At 43.9% G+C, this 24,809-nt stretch overlaps 1 long non-coding RNA gene across 7 annotated transcripts in view; it reads right to left on the bottom strand.

Moving 5' to 3' along the window:
* Positions 1 to 24,809, bottom strand: part of LOC102899814 — a 264,055-nt gene that overhangs the window by 211,573 nt on the left and 27,673 nt on the right. For all 7 annotated transcript variants that reach the window (XR_006585685.1, XR_006585689.1, XR_006585683.1 and 4 more), the window contains exon 2: positions 16,763 to 16,912. This is a non-coding gene — a long non-coding RNA (uncharacterized LOC102899814). The remainder of the gene's footprint in view (positions 1 to 16,762; positions 16,913 to 24,809) is intronic.

Raw genomic sequence — 24,809 nt, 5'->3', positions numbered from 1 at the left:
GGTTCATGCTATGTTAAAGACAAATACCGCATCATAATTGGAAACCCCTAAATGGAAATTACTACATCATTATTGTTTCATAGAGAGATAAACATGAATGAAAGTCATCCTCTAGGTTCTCAGCCACTGTGTTGAGATTACATATTATTCTGCTGGTGCCTACAAAGAACAGCTTCCACGGCAATCTGTTTGGCAGGTGTCACAGTATAGAGAAGGAGAAACAAATCTCCACCTACCGGCCTTTCTTCTGGCCAAAAATAGATTCTCTGGCCTGTCCACTGCTCCGTCTCTTGTCTATTTGTGAGTTAAATCCTCTTGTTCAGCATGGAATGCTGCACCCGCTCTGGTGCTCCAGCTCAGTCATTAGCTGGAAACAGAGAGATTTCCTCTTTAAGGTGCTTTCCAGATGTGCTAACAGGTATTTGTATTGGGACCCAAAGTTCTGCCTACCAGCCTCACCATGGTCGAGCCAGACAACAATCCCGATCTGCGAATGGCGGCTTCACCTAAATAACTTCCTAGGGCGTCTTATCAAAACTAGCAGAGCATGCCTAAGTCTAGCCGTGCAAATTAAAACTGAATCTTGGCATGAATTGCCTTTAATGTTGATGAGAAGCAAAAAGAGATACAGAGGGGATAGCTCAAAAGAACCTTGACAGTATCTATTTTGGCAAGATCACATAAAAATACAGGCCCCAAAGGCACCTACATTGAGTAGTTGTGGAGTATTGACAACAAAAAGATATGGAGCCTCCAGTAAGTTCAGGGCCCTAAGCCAAAGTTGCAGAGAGCAGACACTCTTAGCCAACGATACAGGGTAGTAGTACATGTGCCCCACGTGTCTACACTCAGAGAAAACAACGGAAGGACGTCCTCCCTCTTTTGATTATCATAATTTTACATCCTATTACACAAGTTGCATCTCGCACATGATTCTCTAACCAAGGGGACAAATGGGATTAATATCCATCCTGTACTTGCCTACTAATCAAGACACCCAAACTCAGGGCTGAATTGGACCAGAGTAAGGGAAGCTGTTTTCTAATTCTCAGAAAGATCCATACCTAGAAAGTCAGGCAACTATTTCACTCATTACCTCACTCACTCATCAATATTTATTGTTCTCATGTATCATCATTGATGAGGCACTGCGATAGAGACATGAACAACATCCTTTCCCCGTTCTTGACCAGCCAATACATGAATGCCCAGGAAGCTCAGGAGAAGGGACAGGCTGCCTCTTGAGCAGCTCCTTCGTTTAATGTGTCCCATTCACCATCTCTCTTCTTTAGAGATTCTCATTTACTGCTGTAATGGCGCTACTCAGTAAATTGTTGACAATAGAGAAAAAGTTGCATAACAGTAATCCCTCACTATATGGCTCTTTATAGGGTACAGAGCAAATTCTAACTGCCTTTTTGATCCTCACAACAAATTGTGGGAAAGCCAGGGTGGGTATCAACATCACGTCTGACAAAGGCTGAGGCTCTGAAAATCACCCAGGGCCCTAGAGGTAGTACAGCCACAACTCGGCCAATGCAAATGATACTTGGAAATTAAAATTTTTAAATGTAATGACTTCATTTTGATATCACCATCTTGACACATTCTTAGATGGCCAACTCAAGAATGTCTCCCCGATCAAAAGAACCTCAACAAAACAATCAAGCTAAAATTCTCTTTACTGATATCACAGAAATATAAAGGCTTATACGAGGACGTTATGAAAAGTTATATGCCAACAAATTGGACAACCTAGAAGAAATGAATAAATTTCTAGAAATATATAATTTCCCAAAACTCAATCAGGAAGAAATAAAAAATTGAAACAAACTGATTACTAGCAATGAAATTGAATCAGTAAAACAAAACAAAATAAAACAAAACAAAACTCCCAAAAAACAAAATTCCAGGACCAAAAGTCTTCACGGGTGAATTCTACCAAACATTTAAAGAAGAGCTAATACCTATTCTTCTCAAACTATTCCAAAACATAGAAAAGGAAAAAAAAATTTCCAATGTCATTCCATGAAGCCAGCTTTACCCTGATGCCAAAACCAGAGAAAGACACTAGAAAGAAAGAAAGAAAGAAAGAAAGAAAGAAAGAAAGAAAGAAAGAAAGAAAGAAAGAAAACTACAGCCAATATCTCTGATGAACATACATGCAAACATCCTCAACAAAATATTAGCAAACTGAATCCAACAATATATTTAAAAAAAATCATTCACCATGACAAGTGTGATATATTGCAGGGATATAAGGGTGGTTCCATATTTGCAAATCAATCAACATGATGTAACACATTAACAAGAGAAAGGATAAAAACTATATGATCATCTCAATAGATGCAAAAAAAGCATCTGACAAAGTACAACACCCATTCATGACAAAACCTCAACAAAGTAGGTTTAAAGGGAATATACCTCAACATAATAAAGGCCATATATGACAAGCCCTCAGCTAACATCATACTCAATAGTGAAAAACTGAGAGCTTTCCTCTAAAATCAGGAACAAGACAAGGATACGCCCTCTCACCACTTTGATCCCGCATAGTACTAGAAGTCCCAGCCACAGCGATTAGACAAGAAAAAGAAATAAAAGACATACAAACTGGTAAAGAAGCAGTAACACTGTCACTATTTGAAGACATGATACTGTAGAAACAGAAAATCCTAAAGACTCCATCAAAAACTACTTAAACTGATAATGAATTCAATAAAGCCGTAGGATTCAAAATTATAATACAGAAATCTGTTGCATTTCTAAACACTAATAATAAAGTAGCAGAAAGAGAAATTAAGAGTAACAATCCCTTTTATAGCTGCACCAAAAAAAAAAGAAAGAAAGAAAAACCTAGGAATAAACTTGACCAAGGAAGTGAAAAACCTGTACTCCAAAACATATAAAACATTTATAAAAGAAATTCAAGATGACCCAAAGAAATGGAAAGACATTGCATGCTCATGGATTGGAAGAATTTGTTTTGTTAAAATGTCCATATTACCCAAAGCAATCTACAGATTTAAAGCAATCCCTACCAAAATACCATTTTTCACAGGACTAGAACAAATAATCCTAAAATTGGAATGGAACTACAAAAGACCCCACATAGCCAAAGCAATCTTGAGAAAGAAGAAGAAAGATGATGGTATCACAACCCCAGATTTCAAGATACACTACCAAGCTGAAGTAATCAGCAACATGGTACCAGACAGATCACAGAACAGGATAGAGAGCCCGGAAATTAACCCACACTTATATAGCCCGTTAATCTTTTACCAAGGAGCAAGAATACACAATGGAGAAAAAAAAAACAGTCTCTTTAACAAATAGTGCTAGAAAAACTGGTAAGCTACATCCAAAAGAATGAAACGGAAACACTTCCTTACACCATACACAAAAATAAACTCAAAAATAGACCTAAATGTGAGAGCCGAAACCATAAAACTGCTGAAAGAAATGATAGGCAGTAATCTCTTTGGCATCGGCCTTAGAAATATTTTTCTAGAGGTGTCTCCTCAGGCAAGAGAAACAAAAGCAAAAGTAAACTGCTGGGACTACACCGAAATAAAATCCTTTGCACAGTGAAGGAAACTATCGACAAAAAGATGAGGCAAGCTACTGAACAGGAGAAGACGGTTGTAAATCTGATTAAAAAATGAGCAGGGGGCACCTGGTTAGCTACGTTGGTTGACCTTCTTACTCTTGATTTTGGCTCAGGTCATGATCCCAAGATTGTGGGATCAAGCCCCACATCAGAGCCCACGCTGAGTGCGGAGCCTGCTTGGGATTCTCTCCCTCTCGCCCTCTCCTCCACTCATGTTCGCTCTTAAAAAAAAAAAAATCTTTTTGAAGAGCAGAGGATCTGAATAGACATTTTTCCAAAGAAGACATACAGATGACCAAGAGACACACGGAAAGATGTTCGACATCAATCATCATCAGGGAAATACATATGAAAACTACAATGAGGGATGGCTGGGGGGCTCAATTAAGTGTCTGACTTTGGCTCAGGTCATGATCTCACTGTTTGTGAGTTCAAGCCCCATGTTGGACTGTGTGCTGACAGCTCAGAGCCTGGAGCCCGATTCAGATTCTGTGTCTCCCCCTCTCTCTGCCCCTCCCCTGCTCACACTCCGTGTCTCACTCTCTCTCAAAAATAAACAAACATTAAAAAAAACTTTTAAACTACAATGAGATACCATCTTACACCTGCCATAATGGCTAAAATAAAAAAGCACAAGTAACAAAAGGTATTGGTGAGGATTTAAAGAAAAAAGAACACTTGGGCACACTATTGGTGGGAAGACAAGTTGGTATGGCCACCGTGGAAAACGGTATGGAGGTTCCTCAAACAGTTGAAGGCAGAAAGATCATATGATCCGGTAATTTCACTCTTGGGTATTTACCCAAAGAAAAGGGAAACACTAATTCAAAAAGATATACACTCTCTCTGTTTTTGCAGAATTATTTGTAATCGTCAAGATATGATAGCAACCAAATGTCCATCGACAGGTGACTGGATAAAGATGTGGTGTGTGTGTATGTGTGTGTGTGTGTGTATGTACACACATAATATACACACACATAGATATACATATATATATTCACACACACACACACACACACACACGTGTGTGTGTTGTGACCCTTAGCCATAAAAAGAATGGAATCTTGCCATTTGCAACAACATGGATGGGCCTAGAAGGTATCACGCTAAGTGAAATAAGTCAGAGGAAGACAAATACCATATGATTTCACTTCTATGTGAAATTTAAGAAACAACACAGGAAAAGGGAGACAAAAAAAACTTAACAGACTCTTAACGACAGAGAACAAACTAAACTTGTGGTTGCCAGGGGTGGGGGGAGGGAGGGTTGGTCGGGAGGATGAGTGCAACAGATGAAGGGGAAAAGTGCTCTTTGACATCCCTGATGTTCCCTATGTATAACTTAGCCAAGTAAGTATTTGCGAGGAACATCACAGTTCTAAGTTTTTAATCTTTTCTTCCCATGAGGGAAGGTAAGACTGGTCTGAAAATTCCAAAGTGATTCTTCCAAGTGAAACAACCCATCTTTGTCAACTCCTAACCCAGCTGTTGGCCAAAGGTGACATTCTGTGCAGTGACCTGGTGTTCCCAGAATGCAGAACACCTGTGGCATGATTCGATGCTGACACCCTCAGGATCGCATCCTGCCAGCTCTAGGTTCTGTTTCTCCAATTATATGGAGCGGTTTTCCAGTCTAGTCAGTCTGGGACATGTATTTGAATGAAGACCAGTCCTCAGCGATCAGGCCAGCTACTGACCTTTTCTTCCAACTTTCCACATTATCCCACCCAATGCCACCAGATTCATTGTCGCGGCACACGACGAACAGATTTTGTATTCCCTCTCAAAGCCTCCGTGATTGCCCACCACGTAGAGAAAAAGATCGAACTCCTTACCGTGGAACTTAAGACTCATACAATGTAAACTCAACCTTTTTTTGATCCACTAGTCCCCCTCACATAGAATTACTCTCTTATACATGCAATTCATTTGCATAAATCGATGCCTCTACTAACAGAAGTGTATCCACTTCTATTAAATATTCTCTTCCTCTCTTCTCATAGTTGTACAGACAAATTCTACATGCTGTACCTAAATGCCACCCCCATAGAGACTTCCACTGATTCCCTCTGGCTGCGAATAATCACTTGCACCCTTAAGTGTGATGCTCCGAGTGTCCCCTTCTTAAGACCTTTTTCTTTTAACCCTGCCCTATCTACTTCAGAACATAAGCTTTCTGAGAGCAGAGGGCTCTGACCGCCCACCTCCCTTTACTCTCCTGCAATATTACCTGATAGGTACCAAATGCTCACAATAAATCAATACATACAGTCACAGCCACTCTATATTCTGCTTCGCTCCTCATTGGAACAGAAGTCTTTTCCCTCTATGGTTTCAGAGGAGGTGGAATTTATCGAGCACTCCCTGTTATCGCTGATTCCATTCCTCAGTGGAAAACTACCTGACTGAACAATTTCCCTGAATGTACACCCAGGGCCATCTGAGGGCTAGGGAGGTGTGTTTCCCCAGCAGCTGTCAGGACGGCGCATTGTGGACTGAATTAGGAAAGCCAGAACCCCGCGAAGACGAGGGTCACATATTCTGCTACAACACATCGGTACATTTCATTGCATTTTCGGTCACAGAAATAACGTTTTATGTCATCATTGTCAGATTAAATGAAATCATAATAATTCACCGATAGGAAACTAACATTCACATTAAATGACAACCCTATTTGTATATTACAGAGTAAGAAACAAGCACCCTGGGGCAGCAAGACAGAGTTTGAGATAAATAAGAACACTATGGGAACAAATTATTCTAGTTACGAGGGGATCTGGCTGTTTACTACCTCGCCATCCAACCTGTGACTCAGCCATCATGAATCATATTATTTGTGCACATGTGCAACCCTCACTTTCTCTGCCAGAGCTCTGCAGTTTGTCACCTGTGAGATGCAGAGCAGACTCAGCCACCCTCGGCACAACGGTGTTTTCTACTGAACTGCAACCCAGGAAAGCTTAAAAACCCTACCTGGCGCATTGCTTCCTTCTCTTCTCATTTGAGGAAATGACACTTCAATGAAAAATACGCGCCTACTGCCTCTTTTATTTTTTAGCCGTCTGAGATTACTTTTCCCCTGAACATCTGCTCTCTAACAATCACTTTGTGAAGTAGGTGGTTTTGTCCCCATTACACAGATGAAAAACGGCTCGGAGAGCCTATTATTGTAGCTCAGGGACCTGTGTCGCTCCCTTGCCTAGCTTGCTTCCATACAGGAATGTCTCTGCACTGGCAAAGTCACTTGGAAGGATGTTTAGACAAGCAAAATAGCATATTGGAAGTAGATACAAAATTGGGGCGCCTGGGCGGCTCAGGAGTTTAAGTGTTCACCTTCAGCTCAGGTCACGATCTCACGGTTCGCGAGTTTGAGCCCCGCGTCGGGCTCTGTGCTCAGTGCAGAGACTGCTTCGGATCCTCTGTCTCTCCCTCTCTCTCTCTCCCTCCCTCTCTCTCTCAAAAATAAACATTAAAAAAAAGTAGGTACAAGATAAAAATAGAAATAAAAAATCAAATAAAAGGAAGACAGTGAAAATGAGTTTGGAACATGAATACAAAAACCTGAACCGTGAAGACATTTGCTGCACATAGCCACAAGGAAACACCTAGTTCTACCACAACTTCTGAGCATCTTGCCTGTTTCCAAATCTAGGGAGGCTACTACTAGTTTGAATAGCACGTATTCTAGTGTCCCCTCCTTTCCCGGCCTCTGGCCAGGCTCAGGGACAAGCCTAACCCGGGAACAAACTTCAGAAGCCCGATCCTATCTTCGGGTGACTCAGCCAGCCTCCCCTCCGCCCGGGCTGTACGTCGTATCTACAGTGGACATCGTATCCCGGCCTTGACCATGGCAGACACTCATGGGACCCTAAGTGAGACACGTGGACTTATGCTCAGCAGTCCCACTAAGGACTGAGTCCTGTCTGGAACCCGACGGGTAGTGCCTACCTCCCTGCTCCACATGTCTACTTTTCAGTTGCCAACCTGGACGTCATGTTGCCTTCTTCTGTAATCCCTATGCCCTGATTTGGGTTATTAGCCAAGACGCTTTGCCACACGCTTCGGGTGCTAGTCTTTTAGTACGCAGTAAGTTTGCTCCATCTAGGTCTGTTTGGGTCCCTTTTACCATTTTTGCACCCATACTCCCTTTAGCGTCCTTCTGCTTCCAACAGCTGATACCCATCTCGTGAAGGCCTGTCCTCAAGATTTTGTAGCCCCACATGCCCACACCGAGAAGAGCCAGAGGGCCTAGGAATTTCTATTCCCCCTATCCTGGGCAGCCTTCCGGTCAACCTGATCTGCCATTCCTCGGGGTATGGTTTCCTTGTGGTATGACTTCTTTGTGGTCTAGCTTACACTCCAGAATTACTCCATGGGATCAGGGTAAGAACTACCCTCTGTAAGTAAGACTCTACTTGCTTTCCTTCACTCCTCGTCCCGACTACCTTACTGGTTTCGTCTAGAAGCACTTCCTTCGTGAATCACTTGTATATGCATCCTTTCTTGGGTTCTGCTTCTAGGGAATCTAACCAAAGGCACCCCACTTCCTCCATACTTGGATTGTCACCTATTACCTTCTTGACATGGAATAGGATAAGTCCAGTGTCCCCTTGCACTGACCTTCCCAAGTAGACAGGTTAAGTTGCAAATCAAGGTTATTTCCAAGCTGCTGCAGGGATCTGGTAAGCCAGAAGACGCAAGAGAGGTTCCTAATCCACAGCGTGGGCTCTTCTCTTTTAATAGGAGAAGTAATGGGCCTTTCACGGTCACACTAATCTCCATGCAAGCAGAGGGCTCTTCCTCATTAGGGATGCTGGGCTTTTCACCAAATGTTATTAGTAGCGGACGTGTGCTATTGACTCTGCTATTTGAAATTTGTTCTTGGGACACTGATTTACTACCCGTCAATCTACTGCTCTATATTCATAATAAGATACTTGAATTTTCTTATTACTTCCCTTTAACGTTCCCAAGACATTCAGGAAAAGATTTCATTGTCCTGCCAAGGGGCGGGATTCCCAAAGAATGGTAACACTTTGATTTTCACAAACACTTGTGCCCTGTGACAGTGAAGTTATGAAATGGAGGGCTTAGAGGAGCAATGGTTCCCATCAGACGTGAGAAAAAGGAGATTCAAAAAGCAATACTTGACCAAGGCCACCCAGAGAAGCAGTGACGAGGCAAAGAGGAAGGGCATCTCAAAGCTATGTGACATTCAGCTAAGCGGAACTTCCTCGGGGATGTAATGACTACTTGTGCAGGCGTCGCCTTTCTCTAAACCTTCCACAGATGGAAACCGGATTAATCTTTTCCTCTCCTGTGGCCCCACAACCCACCGCTTGAGCTGTTGGGAGCAACTGATTACAAGACATACGGTTTCCGATGTTCACCTGAGCTCCTTAAGGGCTGCCACTGCCTAATCTCCTGAATTCTAGTGTCGAAACAGTGAGCCATTCCTACAGCGATGGCCTAAAACTTTTTACATTAACTAAAACATAATAAGGTGCTACCCTTGTCATCAAAATATCGCAGACCAAGGAAGGAAGGGGCAAAATGAAAGAGATTAAATAACTGAGTCTAAAGGACATAGGAAGAGGCATTCTCTCCTTTCTCTTCATGTGATTAGACACATCCACATTAGAAAAGGGATATGGTGCCTAAAAGGTTAGGGGTTTCCTTGAGCATCACTGTAATATGATAACTTATCATGAGTTAAATCACTTTCTCGGTGTATATTTCACTGCATGAAAAAAACTGCTTACTTTTTCACAGAGAGATTGCTCTCATGGACAACTCTTGGCTGTCCATCTCAGGATGCCTGTGGGCATAATGGATAATTATACCTGGAAGGGGACAATCAGGGAGGGCAAGAATGCATGCCCATTAACACGCTTATGCATTGCTAAGGATGGCCCTGGGATCGTGGGAAAAGGCAGGCAGGCGAGGCAGGCAGAAAGTAGCGTTAAAAATACGTCCATACAAATGGATGAGCTCCACCGACACAACGGTGAGCAAAAGTAGAGACAGAAGGGAAAAAGGGGTGTTGCTGGGCCTTTTCTCTGGCAGGCAACCGCGGGAGCTTCAATCTTAGCCTCAACCTTGAACTCTTTGAAAGGCTTCCATTGGGATGATGATTCTTTACATTATTCTGGAGTTTGAGAAGACAGCTGTCCCAAGAGAAGGAAAGGAACTTCTCTTAGCCAGCAGTCGACAGCACTCTTCTCTACTAAATGTTCCAAATTGAGATAACAATGGGGCAGAACCTAATGCCCTGGAGGGTAAGGCCACTGGAGAATCACTGTGCTATGCTGGAAATTTCTGATGATCACTTCTTATTGATGGGTTTTTCTTGGACTCCTCTTCCTCATACTACAGTGTAAGAGTCAGGCACTGTTCTAACATATTTCATCAAATCTTTCTTAGCCTGAGTTCTTCCTTCTAATATGTCACTCCTTTTTATCCTTTGATTCATATTATTCCTTCTGTGTTCCTGACTCCATTCACTTTCCTGATGCAAAGCTTTTCTGTCTACATCTTACTCTGTTCCCTGACAACCTGGGTTCCTTAACTTTCCTGTTCTTCCCCCTTGGTCACCGCCCTCCAGATCCGACACAACCCTCTTCTTAGATCCTCAGTACCCCCATCTTGAGACATTCCCACAAGCTGCTGGAGAAGCTTTGAATTACTTTCTCAGTCCACCACAGTGCTCACCGGCTCAGTCTGCCGTAATAGAATGCCACACATTGGGTGGCTTAAATAACTGAAACGTGTTTCCTCACACTTCTGGAGGCTGGAAGTCCAAGATCACGGTGCCATCATGGTTCAGCTTTGCACGCAGTAGGCGAGATCATCATCCAAGATGCGGCAGAACCATCTTGATTTTCCCTGAGCAACATATCCTAGTGACGACAATTATTTCTTTTTTTCTGGCAAACAATGTATTTCCAATAGCGAGGATCAGAGCTCTCTAGCAACTCCGTGGTCTTCTGTCGTTACACTCTCATCACAGAATTCTAGAACCCCGAAAGTTTCAGGTGAGAGGGAATGTCCAAACTTCAGGGCCTTGTAGGCCTCCTTCATTATTTTTGCCTTAGCCATGTCACTATTATGTATGCCATAATTGTCTTTAAATTGATTAATTATTGAATCAATTGATTTAAAAAGAAAATAACTATATTATTAATCTAAACGAAAAACCAGCATCCCATCCCCCATATACAATGGGAAAACCAATCACAAGAAAAAACAATGTTATTAAATTCTGAGTCCAGCCACCTACAAAAGGTTTTGAACCTGAGGACCAATTTCTCGTTTTTTAAAGAAAAAGAGACGAGCCATTGTTAGCTGGATGCTCAAGACTACCAGATATTGGCCTTGCTATAATCAGAAAGACCAAAGGGTCTCCTTTGTAATATAATATAACATTATAATATAATATAATATAATATATAATATAATATAATATAATATAATATAATATAATATAATATAATCTGCTCCCCCCAATACAATGCCATTAAGGGCATGTACCCCAAGTGCCTCAACCATCACTTGTCCCTATTTTTAAAAGGTTTTTTAATGTTTATTTATTTTTGAGAGACAGAGTGCAAGTGAGGGAGAGGTAGAGAGAGAGGGAGACACAGAATCCAAAGCAGGCTCCAGGCTCTGAGCTGTCAGCACAGGGCCCGTGGCAGGGCTCGAACTCACCAACCCCTAGATCATGACCTGAGCCAAAGTCAGACGCTTAACTGACTAAGCCATCCAGGGGTCTCATCACTTGTCTCAATTTAATGCATTACTCCACTTACTAATTGTGTGTATTTCAGTTTCCTTATCTGTAGAATGGGAGTTTTATATGAAACGAGTTGATAGGTAGTACAAAGGCTCTTTTATTTTTATTTTTATTTTTTTTATTTTTTTTTTCAACGTTTATTTATTTTTGGGACAGAGAGAGACAGAGCATGAACGGGGGAGGGGCAGAGAGAGAGGGAGACACAGAATCGGAAATAGGCTCCAGGCTCTGAGCCATCAGCCCAGAGCCCGACGCGGGGCTCGAACTCGGGGACCGCGAGATCGTGACCTGGCTGAAGTCGGACGCTTAACCGACTGCGCCACCCAGGCGCCCCACAAAGGCTCTTTTATAGGCTTATCACTATTATTAGTGTTTTAGTGTCATTACCATTACCGTTTTTACAATTAACCTCCAAATACGTATACATGCAAAGCACACCTTACATATGACAAAACATCCTGGATTCATGTCTCAATATTTAAGAAACAACGGGCCAGACCAACTTCTATGTTAAAGATTAAGTAGCTCAGATCCGGAGGAAGGGAGAGAGTTTGCGCAAGGCCATACGGCTACGACTTTCATTCCGCTTACAGAATTCACGTGAAGAGAGAATAAGGTGTGATGCATTTGGCCAAACAAGCTCCAGCTTAATGTTAACAGGTGCTATCACCTTGTGTCTTCCACAATATCTATGTTGAAATGGGAAAATGTGTGAACTAGGGGAATAGGCTGGGGAGTGTTCCAACGCGTGGCGTGGTCCTTCCTTCTGCTCTGTCTGCTTCCTTGCTCGGCGAGGCCTCCCCTGCCACTTTCAACACCTTGCGGTGGCGCTTTGGTGACCGAACTTGACAGAGCGCACTCTTCGCTGACATGATCATCTAGCATGGTCGGCGGACCCTGCCGTTAGCATCTCACCCATCACAAGATGCGCCCCAGAGTCTCCCAGACGGTGCAGAAGGTAGGGAACTCTCACGTCCCCAAGCAGTCCAACACTGAAGGAGACACAAGAGTTCACTGACTAAAGCCAAATGGTGTCTTTGCCAGTTTGGGCTGCTATAACAGAAGACCCTTATCTGGGTAGTGTAGAAATACCATCACACCAGGGATTAGGATTTCAACATATGGGTTTTTAAGGAACACAAATATTCAGCCTATAGCAAATGGTCTGGCTACCCACTGTTTAAGAAAAAAAAAAAAAAACACTTCCAAATTAATCTGGAATTCTGAACAAGGGAATATCAATGACCAAAGAGACAGGAAAAACCAGACACATGCCTAGTATCCTTGGCTCTGAGTGGGGGTGATGATGCTAGAACTCCAGGCGGCTGAAACCATGCTCTAATAAGGACATGGGATTAGGGGATGCTCACGTCCACTCTGGCTCCTGTTCAACACCTTTGAGTCTGTACAATTGGTCCAAAATGATTTATGTGCCATCCCTACAGAAAAGGATCTTCTGTCCTTCACTTCACTGGATTAAAGCAAAGAGGGTAAGAGGCACAAGCAGAAGAAAGCTGAATGTGTTCCACCGAGAATGCATAAATATGAGAGAGAAAACATGGTCAATTTCCCAGAAACTATTAACGACTGCCTTCTCTGTACTACCGAACTAGGCAGCAGGGGGATGGGAACGTGGTGAGGCTAGATGCCAGCCTCTGAGCTATACGGACTAACTGAAAAGCTGTTACTTCATTAAATGTTAATCTGACGAGGGGGGGGGGTGGATAAGACAGGCCTGCAAGAGATTTATACACAGTATATCACACGGTGTGGATTTGCACATCTAATTCCAACACCTGAATGCCACAGATGTCTTTGAGATTCTAATGCAATCTCTGATCCCTCTTTCCAGAAATACACGCAGGTGCACAATAACAACATGCATTTGAGATCAGAGCCTAGCGGAAGCCCAGATCTAGAACCTTTGCCCCGTAGGAAGAGAGGCATGTTTGGACTCAGAAGCTGAAATCCCTTTTCACTTGAATATTCCTGGTAGAAATTAGCTGGCAAGAATGGCGTGTATAAATAGACGATCACACCAGAGACCTAAAAATACTGACTCTGTAACAGGGACTAGAAGCAAATTAAGAGTTAAAATAGACAAAGAAGAAAAGGGGTAAATTGAACACATTCATAAAGTTGAACAGGCAGTCATAAAAAATGTGAAAAGTCGTTTATGAAAATATGGAGGGACTCAGCGATGTGCGGAAGAATATTTCTGACCCTATCTATAAAAGGAAAAATGTTTTGTGAATATGTCATATTTATGCCTATCTGTTGGATCTGCAGAAGAAATTTATCCAAGGATACACCAAAAAAAATTTGCAGCAGTTACTACAGAAGAGGAGGAGGGGATAGAACACTTAGATTTTTCACCTTTTTCATATGGTTTGAATTTTTTTCAAGAGGGTGCTGTACCTGAGACAAGGAGAGACACAGCGGACATTATCGTTACCCCAGATACACGCGGAATCCAAATGTGCCTAAGCCGCTGCAACACCAACGACTGTGCATTTAGGAATGTCGTATACTTTGAGTTTTCCCAGAAGCAGACTCTGAGCCAAGGATTTGGGAGCAAGGGCTTTATTAAGAAAGTGCCTCCCGGAGAACTCAGCAAGACAGTAGGGGAGTCGGGTAGGGAAGAGGAATAAGTCAAGCCAGGGGGTGACTGCAGACAAACTCTGAGACTCAGCCTGATCAACAGTGAGCTCTGGAGTGTGAACCACACCTCAGAGTGCCTTCCGTGGAGGCAAGAGAGCTTGGGTTTTGCCCTTCCCTACCAGTCACTGGCAGGCTATACGGGGTGCCTGTGGTCTGGGGGTGGGGGGGCTCAGGGGATATAAACTCCTAGACGCCTCCAGTTCTCTGTGTAGTAAAATGACTCCAACGACCCAGGGCGATCATCCACAGGCTGGACGGCTGCAAAGCACACAAAAGCTGGGACCACGTACCCGGAGAATATAAAAAAGATCTGAGAGGAGCTGGATGGGTAGATGAGACACCAACCACACCCCTACCTTCAACAGATTGTAGCTTCCATGCTTTCAACAGATATTTATTGATAGTCTAGAATTGGATTGCCCAACACGTAACCACTAGCCACATGAGGCCATTGGTCATTTGAAAAGTGGCTACCCCAGAAAGAGATATGCTGGTAAGTGTTAAATCAGGAAGGATTCTGAAGACTCAGGAAACACAAAAAAAAAGGGCCCCACATCTAATAATCTTTTTATCCTGGTTACACGTTAAATACATTATTTTATTTATAATAAATTCTCAAAATTAGGTTCACCTGTTTCCCTTTACTTTTTTTTTTTTTCTCAACGTTTTTATTTATTTTTGGGACAGAGAGAGACAGAGCATGAACGGGGGAGGGGCAGAGAGAGAGGGAGACACAGAATCGGAAACAGGCTCCAGGCTCTGAGCCATCAGCCCAGAGCCCGACGCGGGGCTCGAACTCCCGGGCTGCGAGATCGTGACCTGGCTGAAGTCGGACGCTTAACTGACTGCGCCACCCAGGCGCCCCTCCCTTTACTTTTTTAATGTGGCTTCTGGAAACTTTTACATTGCATGCGTGGTTCATATTGAATTTCTATGCAGCAGAGCTTGGCCAGAATGTGATACTGTGTTGGGTGCTGGGGATACTTCAGTGGCCGGGGGTAACTGGGTCTTTGCCTTCATGATGTTCACAGCCCAGTGGTTGCAACAGACAGGGATACTATGGCAGCATTTGTTTTAAATAGGACGATGGAAATAACAGTATAGACGACTGGCAGGGAATTACATCACAGAGGCTCATCAGGAAAAATGCAGCTAAAGAAATGTCTCTTGAAGACTGGGACAGGGGGTGAACTATGGGGATATCCTGGATGGGGTGCAAGAAAGGGGTGTTGAAATCTCTGAGAGTATTCCCGGCCACAGGGGCATCAAGGGGTAGGGAAAAGCATCAGTGAATTGCTTAGCTGTACGGTTATTATTAGCGTAAAAGGTCTTATGACCACTGGAGTAGTAACGAGAATCTAAAATCATAAAATCCCCCTGGTCCACAGACCACTAACTTGGCACACACAATTGACCTCTGCAAAAAAAAAAAAAAAAAAAAATCAGATTTTGAGAGCTGACCGAGAAAACATTTTGTTTTCCTTTCCTGAATAGCATTCACGCTTTTGCATCAGCCAAGAACGTTCAAACTACTTGCAAAACTGGTTTAAGTACAGGAGACAGAACCCCTCTGCTCATGTTAAGGTGGAAAAAAGATGCAAATTACTGGAACAGGTTTTCAACACAATCATGACAGCCTGTTTATTTTCCACTCCGTGAACTGGAAGGGATATTTATTACCTTCTCACTGAAAACACGTAAGAATTTTTAGGGGAACAGATCGTTGAAGTGATCGTCTTCCCGGTTTTCTATCTGAGATGGAGACAGAACAAGATGCTTTTTAATTTTTTTTAAATTTTTTTAACTTTTTTTTTTTTTTTTGAGAGAGAGAGAGTGCACGTGCACAAGCAGGAAAGGGGCAGAAGGAGAGGGAGACACAGAATCCAAAGCAGGTCCCAGGCTCTGAGCCGTCAGCACAGAGCCCGACGCGGGGCTCGAACCCACAAACCGCAAGATCATGACCGGAGCCGAAGTCGGACACTTAACCGACTGAGCCACCCAGGTGCCCCTGAAATTTCTAATACTAAGGTCATTAAGGCATATTCCTTACTACATAAAAATCTGCCCCAAGAAATGGAATTTGGGCATGGTGTGTTATATTTTTGATAGTGTGTAGATATTTAATGTAAAATTGTTAAAGTTGAGTCTTCTTAAAATATCTTTTTTTTAGTACTCTCTATACGCGTCATAGAGCTCACACTCATGACCTCGAGATCAAGGGTCGCATGCTCCACGGCCCAAGCAGCCAGGTGCCCCTGACTCTTGTTAAAATAGCCTCAGTTTCGTCACATTGTTTTATCCAGTGGAATGCTAACGTGCCCCCAAGTATGTTTTTTGAAATCTACCTTAGTTCATATTCCAGTAGAAATGCGTACAAATAAAAAAAAATAATAATTGGTTTAAAATTCCAATTCATGCTCTTAAAAATTGCCATAACTTCTGAGCCAGTATTTTGTGGCGGTCCGAACTGAAATTTGCAGATGGGGGAAATTCTTCAAAACTTATACTTCTTTCTAAATAAGAGAGGGTCAAGCAGAATTGTTTTTATCACAGGAAAGTTTATAGGGATCTGACACATTTAAAGATGATTTCAGAGATAAGAGATATTTATTAATATAGAGTCTATTTTATAATAGATGTTTATTGGATCGAAACAATAAATGTTTACTGGACCAAAGTCCGTTGTTACTTACCGTAACTATCTATATATGAGTCCCTCTGGGTGGTCCATGAAGTTCACAGGAAGCTAGGGAAGGATGCTCCGTGACCCAGTCTGGTGATGAGTGCCCCAGGAGAGATGCCTCTAGAATGCCGGAGGACAAAGTCTGAAACATTGACTCTATCTGAAAGAAGAGAATCAGAGAAGTCTTCATGAGGAGGTGATACTTGACCTGGACTGTGAAGAAAGAGAAAGGCTTTCACTCCCGGAAGACAGGATATTCTGACGAAAGCCACAGGAGTGTGAAACCATCTAGAAGAGTTACTAAATATTAAATTTAGAGCATGGTAGGAAGTTATATGTGTCTGGAAGCATTACAATACATAAGGTGGCTCTGGACCAAAACGCCGTGGGAAAGAGTTTAAACCCCAGCCTTTACTTTTTCTTCTTTTTCTTTTCCAAATGTGTGCACACAACTTTTGGTGCGTGTTCTCCAATTCTTCTGGAAAAGGAGCAAATATGTAACAACGCTTCGCTTTTTAGCTTCTCCGACCGCCCGCCTCAGCCTCGGTAATTTACAAACTTGGTGTTATCTTTGTTCTCTCTGCTTTTCATTAGGATGGTTATTGATTTATGAGCAGTCTTAATGTGGCTCTTTTGGGCATCCTGAATCACTCGGACAGCAGCTCTGTAAATAGATCGATCTCTGCCTTTAAAATTTGATGTCTCCTGTCCTAACAAACCATTATTTTGGCTACACTCGGAGGAATTCTTCACCCTTGGCCAAGCATCACTAAATCAGTCTCTGAAGGGCTGAGGTAATATTATTCTTATTATGTCAAGTGGAAGTAATCCAGCATGCTGGACCTCATTAAAGGTCACTTGTTTACTGAGTAGCTCTGCGGTCCAGTAAACAATGGGGTGGGATATTCACCAGCCTTGAATAACCGTGCTAATATCACCTGAATTTGAGAAGAGGACAAGAGTCCTGACCACCATCCCCAGAAATCACCATGACTTGACCTCCCAGCAACCTAGGCTAGGCAATGGTTTGCATATATAAAATAAGGTCAGCGCGCTTTCAGAAGGAGGCGGGACCCGAGGCCCTCCTCTGAATTTCCTTCTCCTTGTGGTGACCGCGTCCTGCTAACAAACACGTGCCTTTTACATCTGCTTGTTTCTTAGAAAAGAGGCTGGCGTGGTGGCAATAGAAATGATCCTACAGCCCAAAGACCTTGATTCCATTCTTCGCACCTCTACCTCACTAGCTGCTATGGCATTAGGCAGAAGGGCAGTTTGTTCCGAAATGTTTCTCTATAAAACAGGGGGCAGGGGCGCCTGGGTGGCTCAATCAGTGAAGCGTCTGACTTCAGCTCAGGTCACGATGTCATGGTACGTGAGTTCAAGCCCCACGTCGGGTTCAGTGCTGACAGCATGGAGCCTGCTTGAGATTCTCTGTCTCCCACTCTCTTATCCTCCCCCCCCCACTTTCTCTCTCCAAACAAAAAATAACAACTTAAAAAAGAAGGGGGGTGGGGCGCCTGGGCGGCTCAGTCGGTTAAGCGTCCGACTTAGGCTCAGGTCATGATCTCACGGTTCGTGAGTTCAAGCCCCGCATCGGGCTCTGTGCTGACAGTTCAGAGCCTGGAGCCTGCTTCAGATTCTGTGTCTCCCTCTCTCTCTCTCTGCCCCTCCCTTGCTCATGTGCTGTCTCTCCCTCTCAAAAATAAACATTAAAAAAACAAACGGGGCAATATTTTCTACCTTAGGGATCATTGCAAAGGATGAGGCAATACGTGTAACAGTTATTTGTAAATCATGCAGCTGTTTATAAAGGTAAGATCTTGCCACTATTCGTTAGCCCTCCGATTCCAAAAGGATTGTGAATAATACACAATTATGCAGATGCCACCATGCTAAGATTGCCATCAATTAAAGCTGTCGACACATTCAAGGAATTTGGAGCATGCTGCTTCTGTGAATTATGTTCGTGGCCCCCAGTAGAAGAATAGGCAGGTAAAAAACTAGGGGCATTCTCCCAGGTCAAAGCACTCTCTCACCTGTTCTCGGCCGTGTGGAAACGGACACTCAACCTCATCAGGTACAGATAAATGCCAAGGAATGCAATATTCCTGTACTGTTCAATGGATTGCAATCTCTTTGAGCTTAGCCCATTTCTGCTTCTCTCACGGGAGCCAGGCTACACAGAGAAAGGTGAAAGTTCTGGCTCATGTCCCCATGGAGAGTTTCACAGAGGCAAGAGCAAACTTTCATAGGCGGAAATTCTTGGGTTGCCCACTAATGGCTATAACTGGGCACAACCTCTAATTCTTGGAATATAATTCTTTTTTTTTTAATTTTTTTTTCAACGTTTATTTATTTTTGGGACAGAGAGAGACAGAGCATGAACGGGGGAGGGGCAGAGAGAGAAGGAGACACAGAATTGGAAACAGGCTCCAGGCTCTGAGCCGTCAGCCCAGAGCCCGACGCGGGGCTTGAACTCACGGACCGCGAGATCGTGACCTGGCTGAAGTTGGACGCTTAACCGACTGCGCCACCCAGGCGCCCCGGAATATAATTCTTATATTTGGAAGCTTAAACGCTTGCACACAGAAGCCACATTCTGCATTGGCCAATCACAAAAAAAGTGATGTTATTTTCATCTCTGCATACTTGACTCCTTTCTGTTTACTACTGGGTGTTATTTATGCGGCTTCCCTCAAGCCTCAAAATCTAAATATTGAACCATGAATCTTAAGAAAGATTCTGTGAGTGTCATTCGAGAAGGAACAGTCGACATTAAGACCTTGTGGGTCTTAAGAGTCGGCCTTGTGCGTTTCTGAGCCTGATGGCTTGCAGGGGCTCATGCTGTACCTGGCTGGTGTTTATCTCATACAGTCTAGTTAGAAGCTGGAAGTTGCTTTCAGTAAGTGCTGGCCTTGGTCAGTCACTGCGGCTTATGACTGCTCTGTACTGCGAAGAACGGTTAAAGCAGAACCGGGTATAACACAACCCACTCAGGTGATAAGCAAGTTCCCGCAGGGCTGCCTGGGAAGGGTCTCAGGACGCAGCTGCTGCTACTCGAGCCAGAGTCACAGAGGAGTTGGAGGCGGTATTAGACTATTTTAGACATTTACGAGCCTGACAATATTAGCTGCTCTCAAGTTGCCAGGCACCCTGTACTTAGGACAACAGACAGACGGCGAGGGCTGGAGTTGAAGGGACTTGCCCATGGGTTCAAAGAAACTGCCCACCGTGTGTCTTCGAGGTGACTCTGAACTTGGCATTTTACTTAGTTCTAAGAATGCCTTTGGACTTCAGCCACCCACGCTGAGATTTCACCCATTGAAAGGTCAGTTTTATTTTAAAAAACAAAAAGAAATGAGGGTGATGATAAAGACAACGTGGCACCTTCTTGGGATAAGAGCAAGAGACATTTTAAGGAAATTCTTGCAGGCAAAAAAGATCCTGAATGATTGTAAAAGGCCATGCCTGAAACCCTAACATCAAAAAATTAAGCAGTAACAGGGGCGCCTGGGTGGCGCAGTCGGTTAAGCGTCCGACTTCAGCCAGGTCACCATCTCGCGGTCCGTGAGTTCGAGCCCCGCGTCGGGCTCTGGGCTGATGGCTCAGAGCCTGGAGCCTGTTTCCGATTCTATGTCTCCCTGTCTCTCTGCCCCTCCCCCGTTCATGCTCTGTCTCTCTCTGTCCCAAAAATAAATAAACGTTGAAAAAAAAAATTTAAATAGGGGCGCCTGGGTGGCTCAGTCGGTTAAGCGTCCGACTTCAGCCAGGTCACGATCTCGCGGTCCGTGAGTTCGAGCCCCGCGTCGGGCTCTGGGCTGATGGCTCAGAGCCTGGAGCCTGTTTCCGATTCTGTCTCCCTCTCTCTCTGCCCCTCCCCCGTTCATGCTCTGTCTCTCTCTGTCCCAAAAATAAATAAACGTTGAAAAAAAAATTAAAAAAAAAATTAAGCAGTAACAAATCCTTCAAAAATTATTCTTTAGTCTTATGATGAAAGAAAGATAGATCGATTAACCTAGAAGGAAAAAAAAAGGCAGGTTTTAAAAGGGTAAATAAAATAAAGTTTAAAATTTTATAATCTAGACAGATCTGAAGGGGAAAATTAAGATATTAAAGGCCATGATAGATGGAAATAATACAGAAAAGATGTGCCCAGGTTAACAGCTCTGGAAGAGTGAATCAGGAGAAAAGGGAGCTGTTCTAGCTGTGAAGAGGTTTCAGACAGTGACCAGAGCCGACTGGAACGGCATGGAAGAAAGAGACAAATAACCAGAGTGGATTGAAGGGCCTCCATCAGAGAGAATCAGGATCTGAGATCCTAAGAAGACGGGGCCTCAAAAAGTTGCTGATGGAAGGACCACAGCAAAAGTAACTTGGGGACCTCACATGAAAGATTGGGGCAGCTCCCCCACGTGGCTTCGGGAACTCTGAACGGGCCTGAGAGGACAAGATCTGGAAGATGAGCGCAAAATCCAAAACACATAAGGTTAAGCGTCAAAGCGGCACAGTCATGGGAGGTGTCGATACTGTGCCCTCGGGTACACTCCTATCCGCAAATGCCTCCCCGAACCAGACGAAAGCAATCAAACCAGACGAAATGCCCCCCCCCGCGGCCATTTTTCTACCCTAGGATTAAACCAGAAATACAGCAACGTTCTAGACCGCATCGAGTTTTGCTTTTATTGTAACCAAAACGTCTTTCTAGCCTCACAGAAGAAAAAGATCTACCTTCTCGTTATGAAAACAATGCCACAGTTCAGACAGTAAAAGTCCATTTGTCCCTAAAAGAAAATAAAAAGAACAGTTCTCTAAGTGACGGTCTGTGATCACAAAACCAGCAAATAGGCCCTCTTTAAAAGGAATCAGGGGATCAGAGCAAGCAGTATCGACCTGTTCAGAAAAACAACTTGATTGGGGCTTTAAGGAAACACAGAATGAACATGTGTACGGAACAAAAGCACAGCTAACATCAGCAAAGCTCTTCCTAAGGTGAAGGATTTGCCAGTTCATTTTGGGATCGAAATCACGTAACGTCAGCCATCTTTTAGAGAAAGCCAAATTCATCCACACATCGCACGAGAGGCAGGAAGGCCCTCCCCCTCGTCACCTTCACTTCCTGTTCTGTACTTCTCTTACAGGTGTCCTGAGTGATTCTTCTCTGGCTGAACCTACAAAGTCATTCATTCACTTATCCATCAAGTGCTACTGGGCACGTCCACAGCCCCCCTCCTAGGCCGCGTGAATAGGGCCTACTCCCAGAACCTGCTGAGGGAGGGGGCAAGTGAACAAGGGATTAGGACAGGTCCCTCGGGAGTGCATCCACAGATCGGACGCTCCTGGCGACCGAATCAGTTGGGCTGCAGCCAGAGTCACAATTTCTGCCAAACGCTAGAAGTGCTCCTTTAGTCTTTCCAGCAATCCCCGAGGGCTGAGCGCTAGCTACTGTGGCTGTTCCCCGGGAGATGTGTGAGTGGGATAGGTGTCCCCACGAAACAGGCAGTCGACATTAATGGGAAGGAACTGTTTCCTTTTTTGGTTTGTCCCTCTGTCCGGTCCTTTGCAAAAATGGCAATGATCGACTTCCGGCAGACCGCGCCCACGATCTACGGGAACCTGTGAGGAGAATCTGGTATCTCCTTTTCAGCTCACAACCTCTGGGGAACATATTCCAGAAGGGGAAGTGGGAAGCATCGTACAGACAGGAGGGACTCCCGGGCCTACACAAATCCAAGCCAGCAGGCCCGGCACTGGGTTTTGCCGCGTGCGCCCTGTCCAAGTCAGCGCTAATGTTTCCTTGCTTGTGACATCAGCCCCGAACTGCCTACCCTGACCCGCCCCTCACACGTTCCTGTCTTTGGACCTTCCCGCTCTCTCTCAGCGGGCTTGCCTCAGCCTTCATCACACCTGACCCCATGCACTGCTCTCTGGGTCCTTCCTTCGATGCTCCTCCTTGGCCACGCCCCTCTCTCGGGCAAACCCTCTGGGGGGCTCCGGCCTCTCAGCCTCGCCTCTACGGAAATGATGAGAAACCGGGGGAGCAGCACGGTTGAACAGCCGGAATGGGCTTCCTCTTCCTACGGACATAACTTGCAAAATAAATAACTTCGGAAGGACCCAACCACTTTTTTTTCCAGGACGGATATCACCCACAGTGCCGTAAGATTCTGAAGTGCTTTCCCAAACCAAAATAGCTGATGAGCACAAATGCATGGGAACTGTACGTCTGATGTTTTCTTCACAGATATATTTGGACCATCAAATGCTACCCATCCTTGCAAAAGAAAAAAGCCTGTAAATTAGAGTGCAGACAAGGCACTGGTTATCTCATATCCGAAGATTTATAGGATATGATATGCTGGCAATAATTTTTGAGAGCTTCTGTTTATTATTGGTACAAAGAAACACCTCTGTTTATCCTAGACAGCCCTCCACGTGGTGGTAATGCAGTTGCTTGACGAGGCCATATATGTACATTGGAGGTGGCATCCCTGCCATAGAGACCTCAGCTACGGAGTCAGAATAACCTACGTTCGATGTCTTCATCTTGGCCCCTTGGGCAAGATACTGTCCCCATTATAACTGCGGGCTGTGAGGACCTACCTGACAAAACTGTCGAAAGAGAGTGCAAAATGGCTCAGAGCCATCAACAAATACTACCTAAGTATGGCTGCAGGTAGGCTGTGTAGTTCAAAGATTTGGTTTTATGCAACCGCATGCACCTACTTTCAAAGAAATACTCAATGAGACTATCTGAAGCAAGCGTCGGGCCAGCATGAACCCCTGGACGCGGACTGTTTGGGGCAGGGGGACCGAACAAGGGGGACGAGGATGAAACAAAAGAACAGAGAGGCCTGGACCAGAAACAAGAGAATATATCCCTAGTGACACCTTGCTAAGGGTTGAGGCCCTAACGTAACGTAAAATGAAGTCACGTTATGTGCTTAAGTCTCTGTGTACAGTCCAGCTATATACCTATAGACACAGGTATGTATCAACACCTCTGCCGTCTTCATAAAATCCTCGGTTTTGTTAATTTTTTTTTTAATGTTTTATTTATTTTTGAGACAGAGAGAGACAGAGCATGAGCAGGGGAGGGGCAGAGAGAGGGGGAGACACAGAATCGGAAGCAGGCTCCAGGCTCTGAGTTGTCAGCACAGATCCTGATGTGGGGCCCGAACTCATGGACCATGAGATCATGACCTGAGCTGAAGTCAGACGCTCAACCGACTGAGCCACCCAGGCACCCCAAAATCCTCCTTTTAAAGCTGCTCCTTTAAACCACTGAACTCGGATCCTTTCTTTCTCAACAGTCACTGCATCCATAATTATATATTTGTTTGCTAGTTTATTATCTGTTTTCCTCGCTAGGTTGTAATGATAGGAACCATGGCCATGTCATTCAGCAATGTATATCCAGCATCTAGAATACATAAAACACCGGATAAATATCACATAAGTAAATAAATGACTATCTAAAGCACAACAAAGATTTTGATTTGGTAATTAAACACAGGGAGAAAGAAAATGCACAATTTTCTAAGCAGCCTTCCCCTGAAACAAACACCAGGGGTATTTTGTCTGCAGGACGAACACATCCATGGGAGTGAATATTGGTAACCGATTTGATGAACTTCATTGGCAGGGTCAGATTGACGTGATACTCAATGAAAACCCCTCAGGATGAGCTGTATAGAGACACTGATATTTAAACCCCAGTGTCCCTCCCCCTATAATCAAGTCCTGGTGGGCTTTATTTTAATATTTCCCTTTTGGCTACGTTGCAAACTCCATCCTAACCTCTGGCCCTTATTTGCTGGCACATTAACCTTTTTGGTCTAAGTAATGATTGTCAATTTCTGGGAAGAAAGATCTCCAAGATAAAAAACAGAAGCTTCATTTACACTGAGTGGTTACCATGGACTTTGAACCTTGGGCTCATCTACATACCAACAGTGTATGATCATGAACAATTACCTTCTGTAAGTCATAATTTCCACATCTGTAAGATGAATGTAAAATCAGTACAACTTCATAGAAATGTCATGAAGAATAAATTA

Source organism: Felis catus, chromosome C2 (genome assembly GCF_018350175.1).
Source record: "Felis catus isolate Fca126 chromosome C2, F.catus_Fca126_mat1.0, whole genome shotgun sequence".
Classification (NCBI taxonomy): Eukaryota; Metazoa; Chordata; class Mammalia; order Carnivora; family Felidae; genus Felis; species Felis catus.
Note: the sequence above shows the minus strand (reverse complement) of the source record. Positions and strands in the feature narration are given on the sequence as shown.